Below are 20,033 nucleotides of genomic sequence, written 5' to 3'. Positions count from 1 at the left end.
TCTACATTCTACCTTGGTGATTAGCATGTGGAGTCTTAAAAGCCTGTGAGCGGCCATCTAAGATACTCCACTGGTCTCAGCCCTTCGGGAGCAAGGGAGAATGAGAAGAACAGGATACAAGGAAAAGATTAGTCCAAAGGACTAATTGTCCACAACTACCATGGCCTCCAGCAGACTGAGTCCAGTATAGCTAGATGGTGCCTGGCTACCACCACTGACTGCTCTGACCGGGATCACAATAGAGGGTCCTGGACAGAGCTGGAAAATGATGTAGAACAGAATTCTAACTTACAAAAAGGAGACCAGATTTACTGGGCTGACAGACTGGAGAAACCCCAAGATTATGGCCCCTGGACACCCTTTTAGCTCAGTGGTGAAGTCACTCCCGAAGTTCACCGTTCAGCCGGGGATTGGACAGCCTCATAAAACAAAACATGACTAATGAGGCACAGAAGTCCAGGGACAAGGACTAGAAGGCAGGAGGGGACAGGAAACCTGGTGATAGGGAATCCAAGATTGAGAAGGGACAGTGTTGACATGTCATGAGGTTGTTAACCATTGTCATAGGGCAATGCGTGTACTGTTTAATGGGAAACTATGTGTTCTGCAAAGATCAAGTTGACAACAGCAACTCGAAAGGTTTGATGGGAAGCCTAGGGAAACTGAGTTGAAGATAATGGTGATGGAATAATTTGAAAAAGGATAGTGAGAATAGCAGCATAACTGGAAGGATGTAATCGATGTTACTGAATTGTACATGTAGAAACTTTTGAAATGGTGTAATTTTGGCTATGTATATTTTCACCAAAAAAAAGGTCCCCAAGGTCGAGAAGGGAGCGTGTTGACATGTCGTGGGGCTGTTAACCAATGTCATAAAACAATGTGTACTGATTGTTTAATGAGAAACTATTTGTTCTGTAAACCTTCATCTAAAGTACAATTAAAAAATTTAAAAAAAAATTCAAACGGCACCAATCTATAAAGTTGTGGATGGTTGTTGTTGTTGTTAGTTGCTCTCAAGTTGGCTCCAACTCATTGCAATTTTGTGTATAACAAAACGAAACGTCGCCAGGTCCTGTGTCATCTTCATGATTGTTGGTATGTCTGAGTCTATTGTTGTGTCTATTGTGTCAGTCCACCTCTGGAGTGTTTCCCTCAATTTTGCTGACCCTCTACCAAACATAATGTCCTTTTCTAGTGATTAGTGTGGAGAATAACTGAAGTTTGTTAGAGTTTCAGAAATCAACTGTTAGCTTAGAGTTTTCAATGTCTTCTATATTAAAAAAAAAAAAGTTGCTATTGAGTGGATTCCAACTCATAGCGACCCTATATGTTACAGAGTAGAACTGTTGAATAGGTTTTTCTTAACTGTAATCTTTATGGAAGGAAACCCTGGTGGCGTAGTGGTTAAGATCTATGACTGCTAACCAAAAGCTCAGCAGTTCGAATCCACCAGGTGCTCCTTGGAAACCCTATAGGGCAGTTCTAGTCTGTCCTATAGGGTTGCTATGAGTTGGAATCGACTCGATGGCAACGGAATATCAGAATGATTTTGAGACCAGGAGTAGAGAGGATTACTGAGTTAGGTACTCAAAGAACTTGTTCTTCTATCTAAAATTACATTTCCCTTGATCTTTCCCTGACTGTCCAAATCCTATTCATCCTTCAGGACTAAGCCTAGATAGTACTCCACCAGTAAGCCTGCTCTAATATCCTTCCACTCCAACACATACAATCACTGCTCAGGGAGCCCATATTTCCCTATTCATATTGCTACATTTGCACTTACCATATTGTATTGTAATTTTCTATTTTTTATGACTCTTCTACAGCCTACGAGCACCTTCAGGTCAGAAACCAGTCATAATTCAGTATTCTGTAGATGATGACTTCATAGTAAGCACTTACTACATGTATGTAGGAAAGAAAGAAGGATCAATATTGCATTTCACTAAGTAAATTTTTAGAAAGTCAAATGTTTCCAAATCAACATCATGCAGAAATAAGTCCACAAATATTCAAAGAGAAATATATCATACTATATAATTATTTTTGACTTTTAATAAGCTAGATGTAACAACTACTCCTTGCATATCCAGGGATCACAATAGTTACACTACTAACGTAGGTTAATTGCACAATTACTAGGCAATAGTACCTGTCAATTAGTATGAAGCATGGAGAAGCTAGTCTGTCAATGGAATTATATAATAACTTCCTGTCTGGGAATTTTTGAAAACATGACAGAGGCTTTCAATAAGATTCATAAATTAAGTGCTTTTCTCTTCCCTTACCTCACTTTTTAATTATTCTCTTATATTCAACTAATTTAAAAAAAAAACTAGGGATGGGGGTGACCTGGTTGTGTTATAGGGTCATCAAGAGTTGATTTTTTTTTTTTAGCGTTTGAATTTTAAAAGCTCAAAGGCCTAATGCTCTTAATAGGATTATTCTTAGGGAATAGATAAATATTTATTGAATAAATCTTTTTCATATCCATTACTGGCCATTGTCTGAAGATAAGGCAGGATTATTCTCAAAATAACTGGAAAGTCCAGGGAAGACTCAGACCTTCCTTACTTGCATTTTTACTTCTTGATATCCAAGGAGATATCAATTCAAATACCTGGAATTTTGGAATAGTTGGGTGTGTGTGTGTGTTTTGAAATATATATATATATATATATAATTCAATTTTAAAATAGGATTCATGTGCTTTCCATGGATTCTTTTTATTTTTGGTGAAAATACACTCAACAAAACACACTTATTCAACAATTTCTACATGTACACATCAATGCCAATGGTTACATTCATCACATTTTGTCAGCATTCTCAACCCAAATTGTTTCAACACCATTAACTTGCAGTCTCTGTGCCCCTTAAAGTTCTCGTCTGTGCTTTAGAGTTACTGCTGTAAATTTGATCTCATGTAGATAATTCTTTAAATGAGCACATTGTTCAAGTCCACCATTCTTTTTTAATTGAGCTATACCATTGTTTTAGTTTAAAGATGACTCCATGGGATAGTTTTGGTTCAAGGTTTAAAGATTATTTCAGGACAATAGATTTGAGGGTTCCCCCAGTCTCAATGAATCCATTAAGTCTGGTTTCCATAAGAATTTGACTTTCTGTTCCACATTTTTTCCCTTTCTCGTCAGGATCCATCTATTGGATCTTTGGTCAAAAGGTTCATTAATGGTAACCAGGCTCCAATCATTTCTTCTGTCTCATGGCAAAGGAGGTAGTAGTTCATGAAGAGAATTAGACCTGCAGTCCATTTCCTTCTCCAATTCCTGGGGCTCCTTGTTATACTGCTCCAGGTGAATACAGACCAATTGTTGGATCTTGGTTGGCCGCCCGCAAGCTTTTAAGACACCAGGCACTACTCCCTGAACTAGGAGGTAAATCAGAAATTCTAAAAACAATATTAGGCCAATTGACTGGATAAACCCACAAAGCCATGACCCTAAACCTTTGAACCAAAAAATCTAGTCCTGTGAGGTATTTAGCTGTACTTCAGTAGTATCAACAAGTGCAGCCTACTGTTGTTTTAAAATTATATATAATGCTATATTTGTCATTTAACCGTTTATTTTTTTCTGGTGAACAGCTTAATTATATCAGTTACATTAGTCAAATTTTATAACCATTTTATTTAGTCAATGCCAGTGTTCCTATCACCATAGATAAAAATTCACTACTTCCCAGAGAATGATTCCCCCTCTCCCTCTCCTGTCCCACCTCTGGTAACCACTCTAACCATTGATATCTATGTATTTACCTATTTTTGTCATTTCCTATAAGTGAAACCATGCAATATTTGTCCTTTTTTGATTTACTTATTTCACTCAGCATAATGTCTTCAAGGTTCATCCATGTTGTAGGATGCTTCAGGACTTCATTTTTCTTTAAGTCTGAGTAGTATTCCATTGCATGCATATACCACATTTTGTTTATTCATTCGTCTGATCATGGGCACTTGGTTTGTTTCCACCTTTTTGTTATTGTGAATAGTGCTGCGATGAACATAAGTGTACACTTATCTGTTCATGTTGCTAATTTTAGGTCCGTGGGGATATATAACCAGAAGTGGAATTGCTGAGTCATACGGAAATTCTATTTCTAATTTTTTGAGAAAGTACCATACTGTTTTCCATAACGGTTGTATCGTTTTACATTTCCACCAGCAGTGGAAAAAAGTTCTGACCACCCCCCCTCCACCGTCAGTCTCCAGCATTTGTTGTTTTCTGTTTTTTTGATCATTTCCATTCTTCTAGGGGTGAGATGGTATCTCACTGTAGTTTTTATTTGCATCTCTCTAATGGATAATGAAGGAGCCCTGGTGGTAGTGGTTAAGCGCTTGGTTACTAACCGAAAAATCTGGGATTTGAACTGACCAGCTGCTCTGCCGGAGAAAGATGTAGCAGTCTGCATCCGGAAAGATTACAGCCTTGGAAACCCTATGGGGCAGTTCTACTCTGTCCTATAGGGTCTCTATGAGTTGGAATTAACTCTAAGGCAACAGATTCGGTTTTTCGTTTTGGAATGGCTAATGATGATGAGCATCTCTTCATGTGTTTGTTGGCCCCTTGAATATCCATCCTCTTTGGTGAAGTGTCTATTCATGTCCTTTGCCCATTTTTTGATTGAGTTATCTATTTTTTTGTTGTTAAGTTGTAGAAGTTTTATATATGTTTTGGATATTAGACCCTTATAAGATATATCGTTCCCCGAGATTTTTTCCAGTCTGTGGGATGTCTTTTTACTCTTTTGATGAACATATTTAATTTTCATGAGGTCCCAACTATCTACTTTTTATTCTCCTGCCATGTATCTGTTGTCGTATTTGATAATCTATCATTAAAAAACAAGGTCCCATAGTTTTGTCCCTATGTGTTCTTCCAAGAGCTTTATGGTTATGGCTTTAACATTTAGGTCCTTGATCCATTTTGAATTAGTTTTGTGTATGGATGAGGTATGGGTCTCGCTTCATTTTTCTGCATGCAGAAGTCCAATTTGGCAGCACCATTTTTTGAAGAGACTATTCCTTCCCCATTGAATGGACTTAATGGACTTAGCAACTTTGTTGAAAATCAGTTGTCCGTAGATGTATGGACTTGTTTGTGGGCTCTCAATTCTATTCCTTTGCTCTGTGTGCCTATCATTAAACGAGTACCAGCCTGTTTTGATTATGTAGCCTGAGTAGTACGCTTTAAAATCAGGAAGCGTGAGGCCTCCTAACTTATTCTTCTTCAGAAAATTGTTGAATTGGTGTATGTTTTGCTGTGCATGTTCTCAACAACAAAATAAATTTTTAAAAAATTGTCTTGGCTATTCAGGGCCTCTTTCCTTTCCATATAAACTTGAGGATTAGTTTTTCTATTTTTGTAAATAATGCTGTTGAAATTTTGAGCAAGACTGCATTGAATCTATAGATCACTTTGTGTAGTATTGATATTTTCACAATAATAAGTCATCCAATACATGAGCATGGAATGTCTTTCCATTTATTTAGGTCTGTTTTAGTCTCTTGCAGAAGTGTTTTATAGTTTTCATTGTATAAGTCCTTTACATCCCTGGTTAGGTTTATTGCTAGGTTTTGTTTTTTTTTTTTGTAATTTTTAGGAGTATTTCTTATTTTGTTATCAATGTACTTACAACACATGCACACAAATTAAGCAAATATTTTTGTTTTCTTCCCTTATCGTATAACATAAGATGTATCAATTATAGATCACTTTATATCACAGTATTTAAATCATAGGATATCAAAGAAAAGAGTGCACATCACTCAAGGGCTTCACATCCTCTTCTGGTGAAAATTTTAGTTTTCGGTTATATGCAAGTTAGTTGTATCATGTTAAGTGGGAGTATGACTTTTTATTGTCTTTGTTTAGAAATTAAGTATGCTTTAAGGAGATGTGTATAGGTACCAAGTTGACAAGGGTGGAACTATAATGGTTAGTCTTATATATCAACTTGGCTAGGCTATAGTACCCAGTTATGTAATCAAACGCTAATCTAGATGTTGCTGTGGAGGTATTTCGAGGATGGTTAACATCTGCAATCAGTTGACTTTAAGTAAAGGAGATTACTCTTGATAACGTGGGTGGGCCTCATTCAATTAGTAGAAGGCCACAACTATATTTTTAATCCCTCACCTCTACCACATCCATCCCACAAGCAATTCAACACATGCTCCAGCCTTACTAATTTTAAAATAAAAATAAAAACCTCTTTCAACCCCATTTTCTCATCCAGCAATATTCAATATTCTTCGCCAACACCATACATCTGCTCTTATACTCTTTCAATACATTCACCTCACTGGAGACAAAATGATCTTCTCAAGGTGCAAATCTGTTTATGTAATTCCCCTGCTTAAAATCCTTTAATGAATTACCCTTAAAGGCAAACTCCTAAATTCTGAATATGGCCTACAAGGCCCTGTATTATATGATGTCTGTGTATCTCACCAGACACAACTAGAGCCACTCAACCCTCAATTTCCACTTTCAGCTACATTTGAATGTCTTCTTGTCCTTGTTTTAAAACTTTTGCATACACTAATCCCTCTACCAGAAACAGTATCTCCTCTAATAACTGGCTAACTCCCACTAATTCACATATTGCTTCTTGTTTATGTATCACTTCTGCATTTCATGATCCTTCAAAATAGTTGGGTTTGCCCTAAGAGATGCTCTCAGAGGTCCATCATAGCACTTATTACATCTGCAATTAGTTCATAATTTAATATTTGACTTTCCCACTCAAAAATTCTTTTTGGAACAGTGACTCTATGTATTCCTTCCATCTTCTTTTGAGGCTTCCTGCATCGTATTTTCCCCATAGAATCCCTCAATATTGTAACTCAAGACTTGACTTTTTTCTTCAGTTCTTTCAGCTTAAGAAACGCCAAATGTATTCTTCCATTTTGTTTTTCTAACTCTAGATTTTTGCACATTTCATTATAATACTTTAGTATGTCTTCTCGAGCACTCTGAAATCTTCTGTTCAGCTCTTTTACTTCATCATTTCTTCCTTTCCGTTTAGCTACATGATGTTCAAGAGCAACTTTCAGTGTCTCTTTTGACATTCATTTTGATCTTGTCTTTCTTTTTCTTTTTTTGTACTTCAGATGAAGGCTTACTGAATCAATAGTTTCTCATGAAACAGTAGTACACATATTGTTTTATGACATTGGTTAACAACCCCACGATATGTCAACCCTCTCCCTTCTTGACCTTATTATTTTTTGTGAAAATATACATAGCCAAAAATACACCATTTCAAAAATTTCTACATGTACAGTTCAGTGACATCGACTACACTCTTCCAGTTGTGCTGCTATTCTCATTTTAGATGAAGGTTTACAGAACAAAATCATTTCTCATTAAACAGTTAGTACACATGTTGCCCTATGACAATGGTTAACAACCCCATTACATGTCAACACTGTCCTTACTCAAACGTGAGTTCCCTATCACCAGCTTTCCTGTCCCCTTCTGCCTTCTAGTCCTTGTCCCTGGACTGCTGTGCCTCATTAGTCCCATTTTGTTTAAGGGGCTGTCCAATTCCCGACTGAATGGTGAACCTCGGAAGTGACTTCACCACTGAGCTAAAAGGGTGTCGGGGCCATACTCTTGGGGTTTCTCCAGTCTCTTTTAGGCCAGCAAATCTGGTCTTTTTTGAGTGTCTTAGAATTTTGTTCTACATCCTTCTCCAGCTCTGTCCAGAACCCTCTGTTTTGATACCGGTCAGAGCAGTCAGTGGCGGTAGCCAGGCACCATCTAGCTGTACTGGACTCAGCCTGGTGGAGGCCTTGGTAGCTGTGATCCATTAGTCGTTTGGACTAACCTTTTCCTTGTATCTTGTTCTCTTCATTCTCCCTTGCTCCCGAAAGGATGAGACCAGTGGAGTATCTTAGATGGCTGCTCATAGGCTTTTAAGACCCCAGACGCTACTCACCAAAGTAGAATCTAGAACATTGTCTTTATAAACTGTATTATGCCAGTTGAGCTAGATGTTCCCTGAAAGCATGGTCCCCACAGCCCTCCATCCAGCAATTCAGTCCCTAAGAGAGTTTGGATGTGTGTTAGGTACTTTTTTTTTTTTTGTAGATGTTATTGTAAATGGTATTTTTTTAATTTATGTCTCAGATTTCTCCTTGTTGTTGTTGTTAGGTACCATGAAGTTGGTTCTGACTCATAGCGACCCTATGTAAAATAAAACAATGCCTGATCCTGCGCCATTCTCACAATCGTTGCTATTCTTGAGCCCGTTATTGCAGCCACTGTGTCAATCCATCTCATTGAGGGTCTTCCTCTTTTTACTGATCCTCTACTTTACCAAGCATGATGTCCTTCTCCAGGGAATGGTCTCTCCTGATAACATGTCGAAAGTACCTGAGACAAAGCCTTGCCATGCTCGCTTCTAAGGAGCATTCTGGATGTACTTCTTCCAAGATAGATTTATTTGTTCTCTGGCCGTCCATGGTATATTCAATATTCTTCACCAACACCATAATTCAAAGACATCAATTCTTCATTGGTCTTCCTTCTTCATTGTCCAGCTTTCCCATGCATATTAGGAAATTGAAAATACCATGGTTTGGGTCAGGTGCACCTTAGTCCTCAAGGTGACATCTTTGCTTTTTAACACTGTAAAGAGGTCTTTTGCAGCAGATTTGCCCAATGCAAAACATAATTTGATTTCTTGACTGCTGCTACGATGGGTGTTGATTGTAGATCCAAGTAAAATGAAATCCTTGACAATTTGTTAGTGTAGATAGACACTATGAGTGTGTTGATTTTGTATCCTGCAACTTTACTGAATTCTTCTATTAGTTCAGAAGTTTTGTTGTGGATTTTTTTTGGGGGGGGATTTTCTATATACAGGATCATGTTATCTACAAATATAAATTTACTCCTTTCTTACCTATTTGGATACATTTTATTTCCTTTTCTTGCCTTATTGCTCTGGCTAAGACTTCCAGTATGATAGTAAGTAGAAGTGGTGATAGTGGGCATCCTTGTCTCATTCCTGTTGTCAGAAGGAAGGCTCTCAGTCATTCTCAATTAACTATAATGTCTGCAGTTGGTTTTTCATAAATGTCATTAATCACATTAAGTAATTTCCCTTCTATTTCCCTCTTGTTGAACATTTTTATTAGGAAAGATATTGAATTTTATCAAACGCCTTTTCTGTGTTTGTTGAGATAATCACTTTTTTTTGGTTTTGTTTTTCTTTTGTTCTATTAACGTGATGTATTATATTGATAACTTTTCTAATGTTGAACCATCCTTGCATTACTGAAAGAAATCCCACTTGGTCATGGTGTATAATTCTTTTAATATGTTGCTAGATTCTGTTCACTAGAATGTTGCTGAGAATTTTTGCATCTATAGTCATGAGACATTTGCCCACAGTTTTTTTTTTTTTTTTCTTGTGATGTCAGGATAATGCTGACTTTGTAGAATGAGTTAGGGAGTATTCCTTCATCTTCTATGTTTTGGTAGAGTTTGGGTAAGATTGGTGTCTATTCTTCTCTGAAATGTTTGGTAAAATTCCCCAGTGAAACTCTCTACTCCAGGGCTTTTATTGTTGTTACTGGGAGGTTTTTGATGACTGATTCCATCTCTTCTCTTATTGTGGGTCTGTTGAGATTTCCTACCTATTTTTGTGTTATTTTAGGTAGGTTGTGTGTGTCTAGGAATTTATCCATTTCATCTAAGTTTTCAAGTTTGTTGGAGTACAACGTTTCATAGTATTCTGTTATGATCGTTTTTATTTCAGTTGGATCTGTTGTAATGTCTCCAGTTTTATTTCTTATTTTGGTTTTTACACCCTCTCACTTTTCCTTTCTTTGTCAGTCTAGCCATTGGTTTGTGTATTTTATTGATCTTTTCAAAGAACCAACTTCTGGTTTCATTTGAGTCTTTCTATTACTTTTCTATTCTCTATTTCATTTATGTGTGCTCTGAAATTTATTATTTCCTTTCTTTGGGTAGTATTGGGCTTCTTTTGCTGTTCCTTTTCTATTTCCTCAAGTTATTCATTTGTGATCTTTCTTATTTCCATCTGAGCACTGTCTCTGCTGCATCCCATAGGTTTTGGTATGTTGTATGTTCATTCTTGTTCAATTCTAAGTAGTTTTTTTTTAATTTCTTGTTTTCTTCTATGATCCATTGATTGCTAAGTAGTGTATTATTTAGTTTCCACATTTTTGCTTTCCCCCTTTTTCTTCCTGTTATTGATTTTAGCTTCATTCCATTATGGTTGCAAATGATGCTTTGTATTATTTCAGTCTTTTTTAATTTCTTGGGACTTGCTTTGTGGCCTAAAATATGGCCTATTCTGTAGAATGATCAGTGTGCTTTGGAGAAGAGTACATATTGTGTTGCTGTTGGGTGAATTGTTCTATATATGTCTTCTCCTTGTCTGGGGATAAGGCAGGCTTATTCTCAAAATAACTGGTAAATCCAGGGAAGACTAACACCTTCCTTATTTTCTTTTTTACTTCTTGATATTCAAGGAGGTATCAATTCACATACCTGAAATTTTGGAATACATGTGTAAGTGTGTAACATGTTTTGAAATATACATATAATTCAATTTTAAAATAGAATTTGTGTGCTTTCTATGGATTTTGAATTTGATTCCTTTTTTGAAAAAGTTGGTTGTTATTTGTCTCTATGATCACAAAAAAAAAGATAACATCAGCTCCTTTGATATGATGTTATGATTGGAGTTGTGCTGACCTGTCTATCTGACCCTCTGGTGAATTGCAGATTTAAAGCTATATCTTAAGCCAGAAACTATATTTCAGCAAACAATGCAACAAAATCAGTATCAATGGAAGTGACATGATTGCTGAAAACAGGTATTGCTAGTAGTCCCCAGGCTCTCAACATATTTTCACTCGCTCCCCCACATAGCTACTTTTTTATTCCCCTCAGTATGTCCTGATTCTTGTTTTATCCCCATTCATGAACTTAATTTTCATCTCTCCCTCACTATGACCTAAGTCAGCTTATCTAATTTCATGAATTCAACTTCTCTGTTAGCAACCAAACAGATGATTGTGCAAGCTCCTCTAATTTTAGGAGCACCCCTTGATGGCTTAGAAGAGTTTTATGTGAAAAATCAAGAAGTGGAATTATACATCACACACCATCCATGCCCATAATTCAAGACTGCCGTAAGCAAAGATGTAGTTGCCACAATTATTAAGAGGCAAAATCAACCAAATAAATGAATTTTATTCCACCAACATTTTTGACATAGAAGTTGTATGCAAAGATATATTATCAGAAGAGCTGTTGGGTTCAAAATGAATAGCTGAGTTTTCAGTGGCCAATCAAATCATCAATTGAATTATATGGAAGTAGGTAAAGCCTCTCAAATAAAACCAAAACTAAGAAAAAGGTCAGGAATAAATGATGAAACAAGCACAAGAAAATTAGAATTTCTTATAAATTGGTAAAATCCAGAAACCAGCAGAGCAGCTTGAAGACTTAGGCAAATTGGTCATTTTCACTATCATTTAGGCACTGATCACCCAGCTGGCTAAAGAAAGCCCTTAATGCAATAAAACAAAAAAGTTTCCCAAAGCAATAACTTCAAACATCTTATCAGAAAAATACTGTTCTTCATCAAGACCCCCTGCTGGAACCCAAATGTATAGTTTTAGTTCTGATTTTCAAGGTTTCTTCTCTTCTAGGTCAACAGAGTTTGAAAGTGTTCAGTAAAAACCACAGCAAAAGAGATTTTTTCAAAACTCTGTTTTATTCTGGCAGTGTAGAATTAGTTAAGGTAAAGACATCAAACATAATACTAATATAATCTCTTAGCTAGGGGAAAGAATACTACTTATCCTGTTAAAAACATTTTATGAGTATTGTCCTGAGGGAGCCATTCCTAATATTTTTTGATTCCTCAATGATTAGTCAGGATGAATTTAATGATTGTTGTTGTTGTTGGGTGCCATCAAGTCATTTCCGACTGATAGCGACCCTATAGGACAGAGAAGAACTGCCCTATCGGGTTTCTAAGGAGCAGCTGGTGGATTTGAACTGCCGACCTTTTGGTTAGCAGCTGAGCTTTTAAACACTACGTCACTAGGGCTCCAATTTTAATGATAGGAAAAATTTTTCATACGAACAATTTTCACCAGATCCTAATAGACTTGTTCCTCTTATTCAAATGCCTCAAGAACATAGCTATTCCCTCTTAAAGAGTAATGTTTGAGATATTGAGCAGGATCAGTAAAAAATGGAAACAAAAACACATCTAAAGAAAACTAATGGAGTAAACTGACAAATTTAGAATAGGTCCCAAAGTTATCTTTTATCTGTTCAGATATCATTTAATAAGTCATTAAAATAAGTTGTATTTTAATTTTCTGAAAATGCCAGGACTGTTTCCACAAGAGAATCACTAAACTAAATAAGTAGGTGCAACTGGTGTGTTTGAAACACATAGTCTTCAGTCTGAAAGAGTAGAACTAGGCTATAGTGAAGGAGTCAGGGGACCCATGTAGTTTATATTGGGTTTTAATCACAAACTTCCCTGGGAAAGGTGAGATAATGAGCTTCAGAGAGTTGTAATGCACAGAGAGAAAAGCTGCCAATCTAACATGAAAAGAATTTTTAAAGCACCAGTTTAAATTGTTTGCTTTTTAACCAGTCTGAAGCATTCCCTCAGTCCCCCTTCTTTCCTTATATTCATTTACTTTCCTTTGCTACCACCATTTCCAATACACACAGACATACATTAAAAACCCACAGTTATACACATAGTCACAATATTTCTTGTCTCTTGGCAATTGTTAAAAAAGAAAAAAAGATTAATAGGGGATATAACACTGTCTATGTAGTGCTGAATATCTAGATGAATCAAAAATGTTAAGTTAATCAAGATATTTCAAAAAAGCTAGATATTTGGTATCACTGAGACAACATTCAGAGGTTTCTGTCACATAGCCACAGCCAGAGGTAGTCTCCTATTTCAATGGCTGCACAAGCTACAAAATCATTTCTTCAAATGAACCCTAGGTAAGGCCACATGTCATAAAATTGACAAGACAAGACACCTCTGGTAGATATTCTTTAATAAGGACAGGCTGGAGAAGGACATCATGCTTGATAGAGGGTCAGCGAAAAAGAGGAAGACACTCAACAACATGGATTGGTACAGTGGCTGCAACAATGGGCTCAAACATAACAACAATTGTGAGGATGGTGCCGGACCGGGCAGTGTTTCATTCTGTTGTACATAGGTTTGCAATGGAGTCAGAATCAACTCGACGGCACCTAAAAACATCGTCTTTTAGCTTTTGAATTTGTATGTATTTATTTTCCAAGTCATTTCTACAAAATAGATAGTATGGAAAACAATAACAAAAGTATACTATTTGTGCACAGAATCCTACATCCTAACTCAAGTTGAGAGAAGTTTGATATTTAAAGAAATAATCTAAAATAACTGAAATTTGTTTAGGCAATATTATTGCAATCTTTCAGTATTCTATTCCCAGGATTGGCTCTGTCAGAATTTGCTGAAGGTATCATACTTTGGCAAGAAGCCATGAGAGAGACTTGAGTAGGTGAAATATTGATATAGGTCACTGTAATCAACTTGTCTACTACTAAATGATTGCAGCTTCAGAGGGGGAATTTCCAATTTAGCTTTCCAGACTTTGTTGCCTAAGTTAGTATCATCTCTTTTTTGTATTTTCTTGTTTTTTCAAATGAATACATTGGAATAAATAAAAATTCAATGTAGTTAAAGATTATTTTGAGTGAGATGCCAATAATGTTCTTTTAAAAATTATAAATTTTAAAAATCATTCTTTTAACTTTATTGTGGTAAAATATGTAAAACAAAATTAGCCATTTAAGCCATTTTTTAATACAATTCAGTGACATCAATTATATTCACAGTGTTGTATAACCATCACCACTATCAATTTCCATAACTTCTTCATCACCCCAAACAAAAATTCTGTATTCAGTGAAGAATAACTCCCCATTCTCCCTCCCTCCAGCTCCTGTAACAGCTAATCTACTCTCTATCTTCATGAATTTGTATGTGGTTAAGCCCTCGGCTGCTAACCAAAAGGTCAGCAGTTCAAACCCACCCAGTGGCTCCGCAGGAGAAAAGACCTGAGGATCTATTCCTTTAAAGATTACAGCCTAGGAAACAAAATGAGGCAATTCCACTCTGTCATATAGGGTCACTATGAGTTGGAATCACGTTGAAGACACACAACAAAAACAACGTATGTCCTATAAGTGGGATCATACAATATTTGTACTTTTGTGCCTGGCTTATTTCATTTAGCATAATGTTTTCAAGGTTTATCCATATTGTAGTATGTATTAGAACTCCATTCCTTTTTTATGGCTGAATAATACTCCATTGTATTTATATACCACATTTTGCTTATTAATTCATCCAGTGATGGACACTTGGTTTTTTTCCACACTTTGCCTATTGTGTAGAATGCTGCAATAAACACTAGTATATAAGTCTCTGCTTGAGTCCAGGCTTTCAATTCTTTAGCATATATTCCCAGGAGTAGAAGTGTTGAGTCATATCATAATTCTATCCTTAACTTTTTGAGGAACCATCAAGTTGTTTTTCACAGCAGTTGTACCATTTTACATTCCCACCAGAAATGCACAAGAGTTCCAATTTCCCCACATCTTTGGCCAACAGTTGTCTCAATTTTTTTATAATAGTCATCCTAGTGGATGTAAAATAGTAACTTATTGTGGTTAGGATTTGCATTTCTTTAGTGACTAATGATGTTGATAATTTTTTCATGTGTTTATTGGCCAGTTCTATATTGTCTTTGGAGAAACGTCTCTTCAAGTCTTTGGCTCACTTGAAAAATTTTTCTTGTCTTTTTCTTTTTGGTATGTAAGAGTTTTTGAGGATATTAAACTGTTATCAGATTATGATTTATCTCTTCACATTCTTTTCTTTTCTTTATAAACTTCCTATCTAAAGATACTGGTTTTTTAAAAATCTTTTTATCGTACTTTAGATGAAGGTCTACACAACAAATAATCTCTCATTAAACGTCAGTACACACATTGTTTCATGACATTGGTTAACAACCCCAAGACATGTCAACACTCTCCCTTCTCAACCTTGGAGGACCTTTTTTTGTGAAAATATACATAGCCAAAGCCACACCATTTCAAAAGCTCCTACATGTACAACTTAACGACATCGATTACATTCTTCCAGTTGTGCTGCTATTCTCACCATCCTTCTCCAAATTATTCCATCACCATTATCTTCAACTCACTGCCCCCTAGGCTTCCCGTCAAACCCTTTGAGTTGCTGTTGTCAATTTGATGTCACATAGATAACTCCTGTTTTGTTTTGTTTTGTTTTGTTTTGGTACCTTAGATGACGGTTTGCAGAACAATTTCTCATCAGTTAGCACACATATTGCCCTATGACAGTGGTTAATAATCCCACGACATGTCAACACTGTCCCTGCTCAAACTTGGATTCCCCAACACCAGCCTTCCTGTCCCCTCCTGCCTTCTAGTACTTGTCCCTGGACTGCTATGCCTCATTAGTCCCATTTTGTTTTATGAGGCTGTCCAATCCCTGGCTGAATGGTGAACTTCGAGAATGACTTCACTACTGAGCAAAAAGGGTGTCCAGGGGCCATACTCTCAGGGTTTCTCCACTCTTTCAGGCCAGTAAATCTGGTCTTTTTTTTTCTTGTGAGTTAGAATTTTGTTCTACATCCTTTTCCAGCTCTATCCAGGACCCTCTATTGTGATCCCGGTCAGAGCAGTCAGTGGTGGTAGCCAGGCACCATTTAGCTGTACTGGACTCAGTCTGGTGGAGGCCGTGGTAGCTGTGGTCCGTTAATCCTTTGGATTAATATTTTCCTTGTACCCTGTTCTCTTCACTCTCCCTTGCTCCTGAAGGGATAAGACCAGTGGAGTATCTTAGATGGCTGCTCACAGGCTTTTAAGACCCCAGACGCTACTCACCAAGGTAGAATGTAGAACATGGTCTTTATAAACTGTGTTATGCCAGTTGAACTAGATGTTCCCTGAGCCCATGGTCCCCACAGCCCTCCACCCAGAAATTCAGTCCCTCAGGGAGTTTGGAAGAGTCTATGGAGCTTCCACAACCTTTCCTTGTACAAGTTGTGCTGGTTTCCCCAGTACTGTGTACTGTCTTACCCTTCACCCAAGTTACCACTCATCTATTGTCTATTTAGCTCCCCCCCACCCCTCCCATCTCTTGTAACCAAGAAAGTTTGTTTTTTGTGTGTATGTATAAACTTTTACATGAGTTTTTACAATAAAGTTCTCATACCATATTTGTCCTTTTGTGATTGACTTATTTCACTCAGCATGATGTCCTCCAGTTTCATCCATGTTATGAGATGCTTCAGAAATTCATCATTGTTCTTTATCTTTGCATAATACTCCATTGTGTGCATTTACCATAGTTTATCCATTCATCTGTTGATGGGCATCTAGGTTTTTTCCATCGTTTTCCTATTGTGAACAGTGCTGCAATGAATATGCGTGTGCATATGTCTATTCCTTTGACAGCTCTTATTTCTCTAGGATATATTCCTAGGAGTGGGATTGCATTTTGTAGTGCTTTTTTTTTGTGGTGCTGACGTTTTCTTTATTTCATCTTACTCTCCTGTGCTGAGTTCCTTTTGTTTGTGGATTTTTTTTCATTTCTTTTGTTTTTGTATGTTTTGATTTTACTGAGACTTTATGTTTTTCTTCTTTATTTTGATGAGTACGTTTGTTAACTTTCTTTGTGGTTACCTTGAAATTTTCCCTTATCTTCCTAGATTTGAACCAGTCTATTATTACTTGGTATCGCTTTGCCTTCCTCTCCATTAGAAGGTTCTATAACTACACCATTTATTCCTTCTTGTATTGTTCTGATGCTGCTGTCATTTACAGATTAACCTCTCTGGTTCCCTTTGTGACTCTTTTGGTTTTGGGTAGTCCTTAAGAGTTCATTTCCTAGGTTGGCATCTGGCTAGTACAATCCTGTGTCCTATATTCAGCCTGTGGTCTGATGTTGTTTGTTGTCAGGTTGAAGGACTCCCTTTAATACGTCTTGTAAGTTTGGTTTGGTTTTTACATAGTCCCTTAATTTCTGTGTATCATCATATTTGAACGAGAGTTTTGCAGGATATATTATTCTTGGCTGGCAATTTTTTTCTTTCAAGGTTTTGTACATGTCATCCCATTGCCTTCTTGCCTGCATGCCTTCTGCCGAATAATCCGAGCTTAGTCTTATTGTTTCTCCTCTGTATGTGACTTTTTGTTTTTCACGAGCTGCTCTCAGGATTCTTTGTTTGTCTTTGGTTTTAGCGAGTGTGATTATGATATGCCTTGGTGATTTTCTTTGAGGGTCTATCTTATATGGGGTTCGTTGAGCTTCTTGGATGGTCAGCTTTTCATCTTTCATGATATTGGGGAAGTTTTATGTCAGCAATTCTTCAATGATCCTTTTTGTGTTTTCTGTTTTCTCTCCCTGTTTTGGAACTCTGATCACTTGCAGACTTTTGCTTTTGATTGTATCCCACATAATTCTCTGGGTTTCTTCATTTTACTTTATTCTTTTTTCTGATTTTTCCTCAAACTTGTATCCAAGTGTTTGTCTTCAATTTCACTGATCCAGTCTTCCACTGTTTCAGACCTGCTCCTCAGCCCTTCTATGACACTGTCCATTTCTGAAATCTTGTTATTTATCTTTTGGATTTCTAATTGTTGTTTTTGTATGATTTCTAGTTGTGAATTTATTTTAGCATTTTCTTCGTGTATTATTTTCTTGAATTCTTCCATTTTTTTGCCTGTATTTTCCATAAATTTGTCTGCCTTTTCCATGAATTCATATATTTCTTTGTCGCAGCCCCTCACACGGGGCACCATCTGTCGCAGCACCCTCACACGAGGCACCATCTGGCACAGCAGCGATGATTGTCGGGGCGGCAGAGACAGTAACCAATAAGACAACTCCTACAGAGAAGTGGGGCCAGGAGGGTCACTCTGAGGAGTCGAACCCCGGCTTCAGTCCCAGGAGTTTATTTTCTAGTCAATACAGCAAGCAATGAAGCAAATAACAGAACAATGGGCTTTGGGTGAATAACAATAAGTTTCAGGCAAGGGAGGAGGAATTCAGGTAAACAAGCCAATCAGTAACAGGTTTAGAAAAACAAGTTGTGACAAGTCTCAACATGTTGGGGACAAGTCTCAACATGCTTTGCAGCATAGAGGCCTTTATACATCCATAATTTAATGGCACATATCCCCACATTTCTTCCTCATTTTTGTCTGCTTTTTGCTTCACCTCTTGGATAATTCTGAATATTAGAGTCCCACTTGATCATGGTGTATAATCCTTTTAGTATGCTGTTAGATTTTGTTTGCTAGTGTTTTGTTGAGGATTTTTCCATCTATATTCATAAATTATATTGGTCTCCGATTCTTATTGCCTGTTATGTTTTTATCTGGCTTTGGTATCATGGTCATGCTGGCCTCATAAAATGAGTTAGGAAGTGTTTTCTCCTCTTCTAATTTTTGGGAGAGTTTGAGAAAGATTAGCATTAATTTTTCTTAAAGTTTTTTGGTAAAATTCACCAGTGATGCAATCTGGTTCTGAACTTTTCTTTGCTGGCAGGTTTTTGATTATTGATTCAATCTTTTTATTTGTTGTAGGTTTGTTGAGATTTTCTCTTTCTTCTTGATTTAGTTTAGGTAATTTGCGTGTTTCAAGGAATCTGTACTTTTCATTTAGGTTATCTAATTTGTTGGCTTACAATTGTTCATATTATTCTCTTATAATCCTTTATATATGTAAGGTTCTGGTAATAGTCCCACTTTCATTTCTGATTTTTTGTTATTCACATCTTCTCTCTCTCCCCCTCTCCCTCTTTTTTTTTTTTGTCTGTGTGTGTGTGTGTGTGTTTGCAGTATAGCTAAAAGTTTATCAATTTTATTGTTCAATTTTGGTTTCATTGATACTTTCCGTTGTTTTTCTATTCTCTATCTTTGCTCTAATCTTTATTATTTCCTTCCTTCTGCTAGCTTTGTGTTTAATTCCTCCTCTTTCACCACTTCTTTAATGTGTACAATTACGTACAATTAGGTTAATGATTTGAGATCTTTCTTTTTAATGTAGACATTTACAATCAAAATTTTCCTTTGAGCACTCTCTTCACTGCATCCCATAAATTTTGGTATATTGTGTGTGCGTGTGTGTGTGGTTTTTCTTTTTCCATTTGTCTCTGAATATTTTCTCATTTCCGTTATGATTTTTCTTTAGCTATTTGGTTGCTTAAAAGTGTGTTGTTTAATTTGCACATATTGGCAAATTTTCAAGTTTTCCTTCTGTTTTTGATTTCTAGCTTAATTCCATTTTGGTAGAAGATATTTTTAAAGATTTTGATCTTTTTAAATGTATCGAGACATAATTTGAAGCCTAATATAAGGTCCATTAGAGAATGACCCATGTGTGCTTGAGAAGAATCTGTATTCTGGTCTCTCTTTCTTTGGTTTTCAACCATTTGATTATAATGTGTCACTGTGTGGATGTCTTGAGATGATCCTCCTTGGAATTTGTTGAGCTTCTCGGATGTGGATTCATGTCTTTCATCAAATTTAGGAAGATTTTGACCATTATTTCTTCAAATAATCTTTGTCTCCCTTTCTCTTGTGCCTCTTCTTTTGAGATTCTAAAAATGATGATGTTGTTCCGCTTGATAGTATTTCACAGACCCCTAAGGCTCTGTTCACTTTCCTTTTTTTATTTCTATTTTTTAACTGTTGTAATTAAATGGTTTACATTTCAAGTTAGTCTCCCATACAGAATTTTTTTTTTACATACATTGTTATGAGACCCCAACCGCTCACGCCATTCTGCGACAGCACACTCCACCCCTCTGCCGCTGATTCCCCGTGAACATTCAACCAGCTCCTAACTCTGTCTGCCTTCCCATCTCACCTCTGGACAGAAGC

The sequence above is a fragment of the Trichechus manatus genome, unplaced genomic scaffold, assembly GCF_000243295.1.
Source record: "Trichechus manatus latirostris isolate Lorelei unplaced genomic scaffold, TriManLat1.0 scaffold00051, whole genome shotgun sequence".
Classification (NCBI taxonomy): Eukaryota; Metazoa; Chordata; class Mammalia; order Sirenia; family Trichechidae; genus Trichechus; species Trichechus manatus.
The sequence above is the reverse complement of the archived record's forward strand: the minus strand, read 5'-3'. Positions refer to the sequence as shown.